Here is a 12974-nt window from a genome sequence, read left to right on the forward strand (position 1 = left end):
ATGTACTGTAGGTGCATGGGCGTACCAATAGGGGATGCAGCCCATGCCCTGCCCCCCCCCCCCCCCCCCCGGGCCCGCTCGTGGCTGTTTTGGGGGGCTGGAAGGGTCGCAGCATGAGGCGAAAGCTATGGCCACACTCGGCGGGGAGGGGGGAAGGTCCCCCCCCCCCCTCCCTCACCTCGGGCTTTCCCCTCCAGCTCTCCTCCAGCTTCAATAGCTATGTATGTGCAGCGGAGCGGCGGGCAGCGGCAGGCAAACATACCTTCCGTGCGTTCCAGCGCGGACACTTCTTGCTCTAGTGACTGACGTGACTTCCTGTATAAAACAGGAAGTCGCGTCAGTCACTAGAGCGAGAAGCGTCTGGACGCACGGAAGGTATGTTTGCCTGCAGCTGCCCGCCGCTCCGCTGCACTTATATGCCTATTGAAGCTGGAGGGGAGCGCAGAGGGGAAAGCCCGAGGTGAGGAGGGGGGGGGGGATATGTGGCTATGTGTGGAGTGTGGCCATAGCTTTACCCCTCATGCTGTGACCCCTCTAGCCCCCCAAAACAGCCACGAGCGGGCCCCGGGGGGAGGGGGGGCCCGCTCACAATTTCTGCAGGGGGGCCCGGGGGCTTTTAGTTACGCCCCTGTGTAGGTGGGTGAGTGGGATAAAAGATTACCTGGTCGGGAGGGTGGGTGAGTTAAAAGATTAAATGGTAGGGAGGATAGGCTGGGCTGAAAGATTACCTGGGTGGGTGGGAGGGGGGCGCTAAAAGATTACTTGGGTGGGTGGGTGTTAGGGTAGGCTCAAAGATTATCTGGGAGGGTGGGCTGAAAGATTACTTGAGTGGGTGGGAGGTTGGGCTGAAAAATTACCTGGTCGGGAGGGTGGTTACACTATTTGCAGTGCAGAGGGAGGCCCGACTCCTATCCTCCCGTCTCACCTCGGGGGGCGTTCCTCCTGTTATGTGTGGCGGAAGATACAGCTAAAGTCTACGGGCTCCAGCAGACACTAGAGCTCCAGCCTACAGGTCCATGTTTTCTCCTCCTCAGCAATACCACTCGCACTGAATCAGGAAGTAGTGCGAGCGGTATTGCTGAGGAAGAGACAGTGTGGACCTGTAGGCTGGAGCTCTAGCGTCTGCTGGAGCCTGGAGACTTTAGCTGTATCTTCCGCCGCGCATAACAGGAGGGGGGCCCCCGAGGTGAGGGAGTGATAGGCGTCGGGCCTCCCGGGGAAAAAACAAATCACCTGCAATACTGTGAGGAAACGCGGAAAAGCCGCCGCATGGACGCAAGATGAGGCGGCTGTTTCCGCGTCTGTGGAGGAACGCGGAGGCTTGCCTCGCTCAGTAAGGTGGGACACGGAGGAAACACTGCACGCTCGGACAGCGTGGCGGCGGATTCTGCATTCCATACGGCTACTACATTACAACACATGACTGGTGTGGCTGGGACTGATAGTCCACACTGGTTTAGGAGGACGCGTGCGCGCGCAGAGAGGCAGGGCTTTTATGGCAGTCAGAGGAAGGTCAGCTGACCAGGCCAGTCAGCTGACATTTGCAGCATCTTTCATTGGTCCAGCAATTAAGGGAGGTGCTGGAGAGCACTAAAGTATATATACTGGGTGCTGGTCATTCACTGGTTGTCTGCCGTTGCGATCACTACGTGGTAGCACTCAGACCTTGTCTGTATCTGTGTACTAGCATAGTTTCCAAAGGTGTTGACGGCCAAGGATCTCACACCTTAGCGTCAGGAATATTGAACTGTATTATTTGTTATATGACCTTCTGCCTGCCTGACTATACCTCTGAACTCTGATTCTGTACCTTGCTACTTCTGATATCCTGTTGCCAAACTCTGCTCGTTCCTGGACTCTGTATTTGCCTCCTGATTCTGTACCTTGCTACTTCTGATATTCCGTTGCCAAACTCTGCCTGTCCATTGGATTCCGTATTTGTCTCCTGGATCTGTACCTCATCTGTCTGTGTGTTAACGACCTGGCTTGCCCGACCTCGAAAACTGGCCTTGCTATTAGAGGCAGTTCCCAGACCTGTTAATAACACCCTCTCTGGTGTCACTCACACTCTGTCCTTCCTACTCTCAGCCTAGCTCCTCCCTCGGGAGAGTCTAGGCCTACGGAAGGAACATTCCCCTGTGTGTTCTCTTAGTATTTCTGTTGCATTACACTTACTCGTTTCTCAGGTGTCCAGAGGTTAGTGTATATATCTGATTATCGGTGATACTGCAGATCATCTATAATCGGGTATATTCTGCATTGTCGGTGATACTGCAGTTCACCGGTGATCAGACCCTCTCTGTGTTACACCGATCGTTACAAATACCTAATGGGCCCCTCAAAAAACGTATTACTGCCACTGCTCCCAGGGCCGGCCCGCCCATGAGACGGGGTGAAACTTTTGCCTCAGGCGGCACTTCTGGGGGGGCGGCACCCGCCCGTCCATGTATGTGGGGGGCCGCCCGAGCTGGAGGGGATAGCGGGCAGGAAGGGAGTATTGGGCCTAGTGGCGGGGAGGGGGGTCGGCCCCCCCCCCCCTCCCTCGCCTGGGGTCCCCCGTCCTCCGCTCCCCTCCAGCTTTAAAAAGGTCCGTGCTGTGGCTGCAGCTATTCGTAAGAGGCAACGGGCGGGGATTACTCACCTCTTCCTCGTTCCAGGCCAGCGTGCGCTCCACTGACGTCACTTCCTGCTACGCCGCTACGCCGCAGGAAGTGACGTCAGTGGAGCGCACACTGGCCTGGAACGAGGAAGAGGTGAGTAATCCCCGCCCGTTGCCTCTTACGAATAGCTGCAGCCACAGCACGGACCTTTTTAAAGCTGGAGGGGAGCGGAGGACGGGGGACCCAGGCGAGGGAGGGGGGGGGGGGGTCCGACCCCCCTCCCCGCCGCTAGGCCCAATATCCCCTTCCTGCCCGCTATCCCCTCCAGCTCGGGCGGCCCCCCACAACAATGGCTTTTGGCGGCGATTTCTTTAAAAATTGCCTCAGGCGGCAAAAAGTCTAGGGCCGGGCCTGACTGCTCCCTCTACTAATGCCTAACCCTTAACCCTCCCTCTACCAATGCCTAACCCTTAGCCCTCCATCTACCGATGCATTACCCTTAACCCTCCCTCTAGTGATGCCTAACTCTTAACCCTCCCTCTACCATATCCCCTTAACCCTAACTCTACCAATGCCTAACCCTTAACCCTCCCCCTAACAATGCATAACCCCTTAACCCTAACTCTACCAATGGCTAACCCTTAACCCTAACTCTACCAATGCCTAACCCTTAACCCCACCCTCTACCAGCGCCTAACCCTTAAGCCTCACCGTACCAATGTCTAACCCTTACCCCTAACTCTATCAATGCTTAACCCTTAACCCTACCCCGTGGAGCCTAACTCTTAAAGAGGAACTACAGTGGAAATAACATAATTAAAAATAGTGCTTAATTTTTACAATAATGTAATTGTAAAATCTTTCCTCTCTCTGATTTACATTCTGACAATTTTTACATGGCTACATCTTTACTGCTGGCAGGTGATGTCTGTGGAAAGAGACGATGCATTTCAGGCAGTTGGAAATAGCTGTTATTTTCCACAATGCAACAAGGCTCCCACAGTGTGATGTCAGCACCATGGTGCTGACATCACACTGTGGGAGGGGTTTCACCACAATATCAGCCATACAGAGCCCCCCTGATGATCTCTCTGAGAAAAGGAAAATATTTCTCATGGGAAAGGGGTATCAGCTACTTGGGATGAAGTTCAATCCTTGGTTTCTCTTTAACCCTCCCCCGTAGTGCCAACCCCTTTACACCCCTTCTCCGGGCATAAAGCCATAACTAGTAGAATTACAGGGAAATTTGGGTGCCCGGAGGCTTCCACTATGTGATCTTCATATCGAGACTTCCTATTGAAAAAAAATATTTTTTGCCCTTATACTGTGGGCTCTGCAAAAGCCACTAATAACAATGCCGCTAATAACAATGTGCTCTCTGTGGCGCCCTTTTTAACCACTTGCTATATGCGCAGTTTTTACCTGCTTCCGTTTTTTTTCCTCTTCATTGTTTGAAACGAATAGATACGTTTAAGCATTTATTAAAGCCATCTTTAAGTTTACTGCACACAATTCTGCATAAAAGTAACTATCCACTTGAAATGTTACACTTTATTAGGTAGTCTTCATTATTTTTTATGCAAAATTATTGTTTCAGTCTACATTAAACCACAGACGCTAAAGTGGATTGTGTTTACATAGTGTTCAGCCCTCCTTTTTGCACAAGTATGTTTCTGCATGTTAACCTTGGGCTTTGGCACAGAAGGAAAGATGACCTGTGGTGAATTCACACTGCAGCCAGAATACTGTAAACACTCAGGACTCCTTGCTGTGTTTGTATTTTGCTATATTCTTATCAAGATGACAGTTTTCCTGTATACATAACTCAGCTTTGCTTCTGCCTGGCAAGGTCTTTTGTCAATAAGCAGGGAGTCTGTAATTTCCATGACCATTATTTTATGATTCTCTAAAATAAACAAGGGTTTTTTTTTATGCTTCTTGGAAATTTTCTATAACTGGTGAAGTATACCCACATAGCTCATGGTGACCCAGAACCACCAGGAAAGTATAAAGGGTTAAAAGCCCTCTATTAAAAAGCAAATGCTAAAGGTAGCCTTACATCTAGTGATGATGAGAAGATTCGACCAAGAGACATATCTCTCTCTAGAGAGAATGCAACCATTTTTCATCCCGAAATTGGTTGCATTGTCGGTCGGGCATGCACTTAGCAGCACTGATTTTAATTCAATTCGATTATAAAAATCAAATTGGATGGTCAATCGGCCGCCAAGTCACCTGATGTGTGGCTACCTTAAATGTAATTCTGCCTTCTGCAAACAAATGGTATTTGCGTTAATTCAGCTTTATGTAAGCAACTGCGGTTTCCCACAATGCATCACTCCTGAATATGCAAATCATCTCTTTATGCCCCTGAAAGAAAGGCACACATACAGGACTGCTGTGTATAGTGAACTTATAGCCAGGGCCAGTTCTAGACTTTCTGCTGCCTGGAGCAAACTTTGGAGGATGCTCCAGTCCAAATATATACCCTTCATCATATATACCTCATATCATATATATACACCCCATATGAACCCCATCACTGCACTCGATCAGTAGCAGAGACATCGGATAGGTCATTGTTACTGATCAAGTGCAGTGATTAGCCCAATGACGTTGCCTTGGTCTTGCCCACAAGACCATCAGAACTAGTTAGCAAATAGAGCAGTGAGCAGCTGTGATTGGCTGGTCTGGTGCCAGCACCCCTGCCTGATTGGTTGCATGCCAAAGCTTCCCCTCTGACTGGCCATGGTAATTTCTCGCCAGTGATGGGGTTTCTCCTATGATGTCATAAGAAAGGGTGGCAGGTGTCACCGGACTGGAACTGGGGATGCGTCGATGAGGAGGGTAGTGTGTGTGTGCCAGGAAGACGGGCAAGAGAATGGAGAGGAGGCAGGTGCCAGGTGGCCCAAACTATTTGTCCGAACACCGCCCCCTAGATCTTGCTGCCTAAATCATGTGATTCAGGTGGCTTCGTGGTAGATCTGCCCCTGCCTATACCTGCCTATAGCAAACAGACAAATTCCATGTACTGTATATTTCTTTCCTGTGCACATTAAGAAATCGTAGCTGTAATATGACACCCTATAAAACATTTTCCCAGAGGTCTGTGCACAATCAGATTATTTATAGAGAATCCAGTGGACTCTTTATCTGTTGAGAGTTTCTTTTGTGTTTTTTTTTTTCTCTGCTTGTGTGACTCTCATTATAGCAACGCCAAACTTCATACTGCAAAGCGTTTTTCTTTCTTAAGTGACAAGTCTGTGACAGAAAAGAGACACATCTATTATAAGTGGCCCGAGGCAGCTTTAGTTAAATGCAGGGACAGCTTCTTTTGGCAAAGCATTTGTAAACCTTTGAGTGTCTATGGCAGCCCACCAGGAGGTGAATAGAGAAACTCTACTTGCTGCTGCATCAGCACAATTCTAACCAAACATTTTTTTTTGTGTGGCTGAAAGTTCAACCAGCAATTCAGCAGACAATAAGACAAAGACAAGACAAATAACATTTATATTGCGCTTTTCTCCTGGCGGACTCAAAGCGCCAGAGCTGCAGCCACTAGGACGCGCTCTATAGGCAGTAGCAGTGTTAGGAGACTTGCCTAAGGTCTCCTACTGAATAGGTGCTGGCTTACTGAACAGGCAGAGCTGAAATTTGAACCCTGGTCTCCTGTGTCAGAGGCAGGGCCCTTAAAGGGGAACTGAAGAGAGAGGTATATGGAGGCTGTCATGTTTATTTCCTTTTAATCAATACCAGTTGCCTGGCAGCCCTGCTGGTCTATTTCTCTGCAGTAGTATCTGATTAAAACCAGAAACAAGCATGCAGCTAGTCTTGTCAGATCAGACTTATAAGTCTGAACCACTGAAACACCTGATCTGCTGCATGCTTGTTCAGGGGCTATGGCTAATAGTATTAGAGGCAGAGGATCAGCAGAGCTGCCAGGCAACTAGTATTGTCTAAAAGGAAATAAACATGACAGCCTCCATATACCTCTTTCTTCAGTTCCGCTTTAACCATTACACTATCCAGCCACTGCAATAAGGGTCTTTGGGCTAGTTTGCAAATAGTATGCTGGTCAGAGGTGCTTGCCAATCTACTATGTGAAAACTGACGTTACGTTCACAGTGGCCATTGCTTTGTGTTCCCTGTAACAGCAGGAACGCAACACAACAGATCAGGAAAACGGCGCTCGTCCGCATGTTACGTCACAGTCAGTGAAGTACAGTTAAGCATACAGTACATTTTAAGTATGTTTCACTGCCACCATTAACACATGTTATTTTGCCAAAACACACTGCATGCGGTGTGTTAAGATGCTGCATGCCGTTATACCGCACACGTCTGTGAAGGTTGCAGAGGTAGTGCATTGCCGTGCAGCAAGCCAGGTTATAAAGCAGCTGTTATTTCAGCTTTGTGTTTTCCAAAGGTGCTTTGTTGGCCTACAAATTGTAGATTAAATCAAAGCAACTATGACTACACATAGGTTAACCATTTGTAGACCGACACAGTTGAAATCTACTTCCTGCATGTGGCAGCGCGGATCTGACAGGACGTAGATTTCAAACATCCCACCGCACAGTCACGCCGCTCGCGCCATTTTCTCCCCGCTGCAATACACTCGCTCTGTCGTCACATTGGCTTACATTGATTGTCAGGGTCAGCAGCCAATGAAAGCAGCTCCTGACCGGCACACGGGGCTCTGCCATCATAGGGACCTGCGGGGGGGGGGGGGGGGGGGGGGGAGGGGGGGGGACAGAACGGTGTGACGGATCAGCATCACCTTTAGGTTGGGTTCACACATAAAATGTGTACAGTTCCATTCCAGTCTGGTCCTGTCAGTTTCCATCAGTCTTGAATCAGTTTCTATAGCTGGGTTCACACATACATGTGTACAGTTTCATTCCAGTCCTGTCAGTTTTGTATCAGTTTACTACCAGTAATGCTAGGTTCACACAAATAAAAGTGTACAGTTCCATTTCTGTCAGGTAAAACTGATATAAAACAGGACAGGACTGATGCAAAACAGGACAGGACTGGAACTGAATTAAAGATTTACTGTATGTGTGAACCCAACCTAATTCTTTACAAAAGACCTCCCTGGAAATTATCTGTGCAAAGATGCCGGCCAGCCTACCTACTCATTTACTCACAATTTGGCAGTTGGACTCCTAAAAATGACTTTTTAAAATCCTGCAGTTTTATTTTCTGTGTATAAGCTAAGAAAAGAATGTTTAAATGGCAACTGAAGTGAGAGGAATATGGAGGCTGCCATAATTATTTCCTTTTAAGCAATACCAGTTGCCTGGCTATCCTGCTGATCTTGTGCTGCTAATATTTTTAGCCATAGACCCTGAACATGCATATACAGACCAGGTGTTTCTGACATTATTGTCCGATCTGACAAGATTAGCTGCATGCTTGCTTCTGGTGTGATTCAGACACTACTGCATCCAAATAGATCAGCATGGCTGCCTAGCAACTAGTATTGTTTAAAAGGAAATAAATATGGCAGCCTCCGTATTCTTCTCACTTCAGTTGCCCTTTAATGTTGTGTTTTCTTGTATGCTGACCCAGTCTTTCAGTGTCAGAGAAGCTAAAATATATTACATAGTTACATAGTTATTATGGTTATAAAAAGACATACGTCCATCGAGTTCAACCAGTACAAAGTACAACTCCAGCCTGCTCCCTCACATATCCCTGTTGATCCAGAGGAAGGCGAAAAAACCCTTACAAGGCATGGTCCAATTAGCCCTAAAAGGGAAAAATTCCTTCCCGACTCCAGATGGCAATCAGATAAAAATCCCTGGATCAACATCATTAGGCATTACCTAGTAATTGTAGCCATGGATGTCTTTCAACGCAAGGAAAGCATCTAAGCCCCCTTTAAATGCAGGTATAGAGTTTGCCATAACGACTTCCTGTGGCAATGCATTCCACATCTTAATCACTCTTACTGTAAAGAACCCTTTCCTAAATAAATGGCTAAAACGTTTTTCCTCCATGCGCAGATCATGTCCTCTAGTCCTTTAAAAAAGGCCTAGGGACAAAAAGCTCATCCGTCAAGCTATTATGTTGCCCTCTGATGTATTTATACATGTTAATTAGATCTTCTCTAAGGCGTCTTTTCTCTAGACTAAATAAACCCAGTTTATCTAACCTTTCTTGGTAAGCGAGACCTTCCATCCGAGGTATCAATTTTGTTGCTCGTCTCTGCACCTGCTCTAAAACTGCAATATCTTTTTTGTAATGTGGTGCCCAGAACTGAATTCCATATTCCAGATGTGGCCTTACTAGAGAGTTAAACAGGGGCAATATTATGCTAGCATCTTGAGTTTTTATTTCAGTTTTAATGCATCCCAAAATTTTGTTAGCTTTAGCTACAGCGGCTTGGCATTGAGTACGATAATTTAACTTGTTGTCGATGAGTACTCCTAAGTCCTTCTCCAAGTTTGATGTCCCCAACTGTATCCCATTTATTTTGTATGGTGCTAGACCATTGGTACGACCAAAATGCATGACTTTACATTTTTCAACATTGAATTTCATATGAACTATTGACCTTTTTTTATCTATTACCCTGCTCTCAGAATCTGTTCACAGCAAGGAAATAGTTTCATAGCTGTAATCTCTTATCAGTGAGGGCAGAGCTGGGACAGGGTCCACTAGCACAATGCTGAGACACCAAAGTGTGCCCCTCCATCCCTCCCACGCCAGCCGTCACACACTGATGTTTATTAGACTAAGTGGCTCCCCCAGGGCCTGCAGCACCCCCAACACCCTAATCTCTAGTTATCTGGCTTGCAGTCACTGCCATGTATCCACTTTTCTTATTTCTTTCTGCTTCAAATACAGTAGAGGAATGATAGCTGAGTGAGTTGTGCGCCCCCTCCTACACTACGCCCTGAGGCTGGAGCCTCTCTCGCCTCTGCCTCGGCCCTGAGTGCGGGTTATGTTATAGTCCAACTATATCCCACATATATCTTTGTCCCACCTCAAGAGAAACTGGAACACAGCCTAGTTATATATTTAATTTAATATATTTGGTACTGTATATATACAGTACATGTCTATCTCATCATGTCACTTTGGGTATCCTTTAAAGAGCATAATCAGTGTAAAATAAACATTCTATGTTAAAATTACTTGCCGGTTCTTCCTCCAGCTCACTCCCGAGCCCTGTGTGTGCCCAGGTTCTGGCGCCGAGGCCCTTTCCTGCAAGGGGGCGTGGCTATGTTCTGGAAGCCGGTGGACGCAGGGTTCAGGGAGTGAGCAGGAGAAAAATGACTCGGCAAGTAATTAAAACTTTTTTGAAGAAGAGAATCCATAGAATGTTTATCTTACACCGAATAGGCTCCTTAAGAACCTTCGCTCCAAAACATGTGATACGTTAGTCTGTAAATAGAACCGCCAGCCAAACATTTGCAGAATTGCCCTTAGACATTGCAGAGCAATGTCTGCAGAATGTTTGAAACCTCTACTTAAACAAGGCTTCTTTTAACACAATGATAGAAAGGTGACACTGTCCTTTCACTTTGCTGAAAGAATCTGTCACTGTGGATTCTGATAGCTAAATTCTTTATTGCAGCAGAAAGTTGGCTGAAAGGGCCCTATGGGGTTGATTCAATATCATTGCAGTAAAACTGTGTTACTCTGTGCACATATTACCAGTGGTTAATGCACCGGGGCCTTTCTAGCCATTTTGTTACTCCCAGCAAGAAAACCTGTGGCGCCTCCCCCATCACACCCCCGTGCCCCCCCCCCCTCCCCCCCCCCACACACACAGTTACCAGGGCTGATTGCGGACAACCGGAGGACAAAGGGATGATGGCGAGGGATGCATCCGTGCTTATGGGGCTGGAGGAAGCTCCTGGTAAGTAAAATAACGTTGTAGTGTGCCGTCTCTGGGCCTCTCTCTCTCTGTGTCTCTGAGTGAGGCTAAGATTCAGCAGCAGCAATGCTGCAGCATCACCTCAGACAGCATGACTGCTTGCTGCTGATATCATCATCAGTGGTGCTGCAGCAGCAGCTGCGTCACTCAAACGTAGGGCCCTTTTCCACTAGCAAGTGCGATCTCAAGCGCAAATCAGATTACATTTGAAATCGGCGCCGGTAGACTTAGGCGCAGGCTACAGCCAGTATATGGCTGATCCTGCTTCTGCACAAGTCCGGGCCGATTTAATTACTATTCCCCCTCCAGGCCGCCATGGATGGTGGGGAATGATGTAATTCGGCTTCCAGCGATTGCTGGAGGCCGAATTATTGTGTTTTTAACCACTTGCCGACCGCACACTCATAACGTGCGTCGGCAAAGTGGCAGCTGCAGGACCAGCGACGCAGTATTGCGTCGCCAGCTGCAGCCTAATTAATCAGGAAGCAGCCGCTCGTACGAGCGGCTGCTTCCTGTCAAATCACGGCGGGGGGCTCCGTGAATAGCCTGCGGGCCGCCGATGGCGGCTCGCAGGCTAGATGTAAACACAAGCGGAAATAATCCGCTTTGTTTACATTTGTACGGCGCTGCTGCCAATCAGCGGCCGGGGATCGCCGCCATGTGACAGGAGACAGCCTGTCACTGGCTGCACAGGACGGATAGTGTCCTGTGCAGCCCGGCTTACCAGGGGGGGCCAGGTAGGAGAGGGAGGGGGAGGATTTCGCCGCGGAGGGGGGCTTTGAGGTGCCCCCCCGCCACCCACAGCAGGCAGGAGAGATCAGACCCCCCCAGCACATCATCCCCATAGGGGGGAAAAAAGGGGGGCAATCTGATCTCCCTGCCTGCACCCTGATCTGTGCTGGGGGCTGCAGAGCCCACCCAGCACAGATCAATCAAACCAGCGCTGGTCCTTAAGGGGGGGTAAAGGGTGGGTCCTCAAGTGGTTAAGCAACCTCGGCTCCGTCTGCTGACGGCTCCGACGTTACTCACTGAGCGCTGCAATAGGAGTGATTCCTATTGTAGTCTATGGAGGCGCCGGCTGCGCCCAAATCTAGCAGCGCTGAAAAGCACTGCTCCGGCAAATTACCTGCGCTTGTGATCACGCAAGCTCCTTTTTCCACTCTCCGGGTTCCGCTGTACTGCCATCGGGAATGTAATGTAATTGCGATGATAATCGGCTGGCCGGCGATTGCATTTCGGCAAAAAACAAAAGCGATTGAAGCATCGTAGTGGAAAACGAGCACCGCAATTTACATGTTATTGCAGTGCTCTAGCGATGAGAAAAACGGCTGCGATCCGCTTTTTGAATCGGATCGCAGCCAGTGGAAAAGGGCCCTAAAAACTCTGACCACAGTGCCCACCTACACCTAGTGACACTGTGACAGTCAAACCAACTGTGACAGTCAAACTCCCAACCCCCTCCCCCCACTGAAATCTATGCCCAGTGTACTGTACTGAATAGGAAGGGGAAGGCTTACTTTTGAGATGATTCAATCTCGGTCACCTCTCCATACCTCCCAGAGCCGGGACAAGGTCCTCCAGCACCCAAGGCTGAGACACCAAAGTGCGCCCCTCCATCCCTGCCACCCCAGCCATCACACACTGATTGCTATTAGACTAAGAGGCGCCACAGGGCCCCCAACCTCCCCAACACCTTAATATCTAGTTATCTGGCTTGCAGTCACTGCCATGTATCCCCTTTTCTTATTTCTTTCTACTTCAATCACAATTAGGAATGACAGCTGAATGAAGTCTTTGCCCCCTCCTACACTGCGCCCTGAGGCTGAAGCCTCTCCAGCCTATGCCTCGGCCCGGCCCTGAATTACCTCCTCTAGCCTAGGCTGGAATAGCGGTGCCTGCTGTGTGTATCTCTGGGACTCTGAGGGAGACACACTCAAGCCAAGTGTTTTGGGGCTGGGGGGAACTCAGGGCCAGCCAGGGGGGCACGCACGTGACATTAAGAGGGCACTCACTGTCTCCAGGCTGTTTCTGCAGTGCAGCGCAGCCGGGGGTGGCCCCGAAATGCCTGGTGCGTCACACACTACATGCATGCACGTGTGACAGGTGGGGGGTGGAGTTAGAGGCGGCACCGCACATAGTAAACAAAGTACTCGTGCGGCTGCTCGCTCTGAGAGGAGAGGGGGCGGTCTGGTAGGTGGCACAACTGCCTGTCATAGAGGCGCAGCGGAGGCCGCCAGCATGAATAAAAAAAACACATACAAACTGACTAGCTGCAGTAGCAGCCGCGGCGTGCGCCCCCCCCCCTGAGTTGCGCCCCCCTGAGTTGCTCCCCCCCTCTCACGGCGCACCAGGTGAACATTTGTAGTTGCCTGGTGGTTGAGACGCCACTGTTAACCCAGCTTACTGCAGGCCTAATTCAGTACAATGGTGTAAGATTTACTTGTGAGCTGCGGCATTCTGATCAAGCACCATTCACTGTGTGG

Source organism: Hyperolius riggenbachi, chromosome 10 (assembly GCF_040937935.1).
Source record: "Hyperolius riggenbachi isolate aHypRig1 chromosome 10, aHypRig1.pri, whole genome shotgun sequence".
NCBI lineage: Eukaryota > Metazoa > Chordata > Amphibia > Anura > Hyperoliidae > Hyperolius > Hyperolius riggenbachi.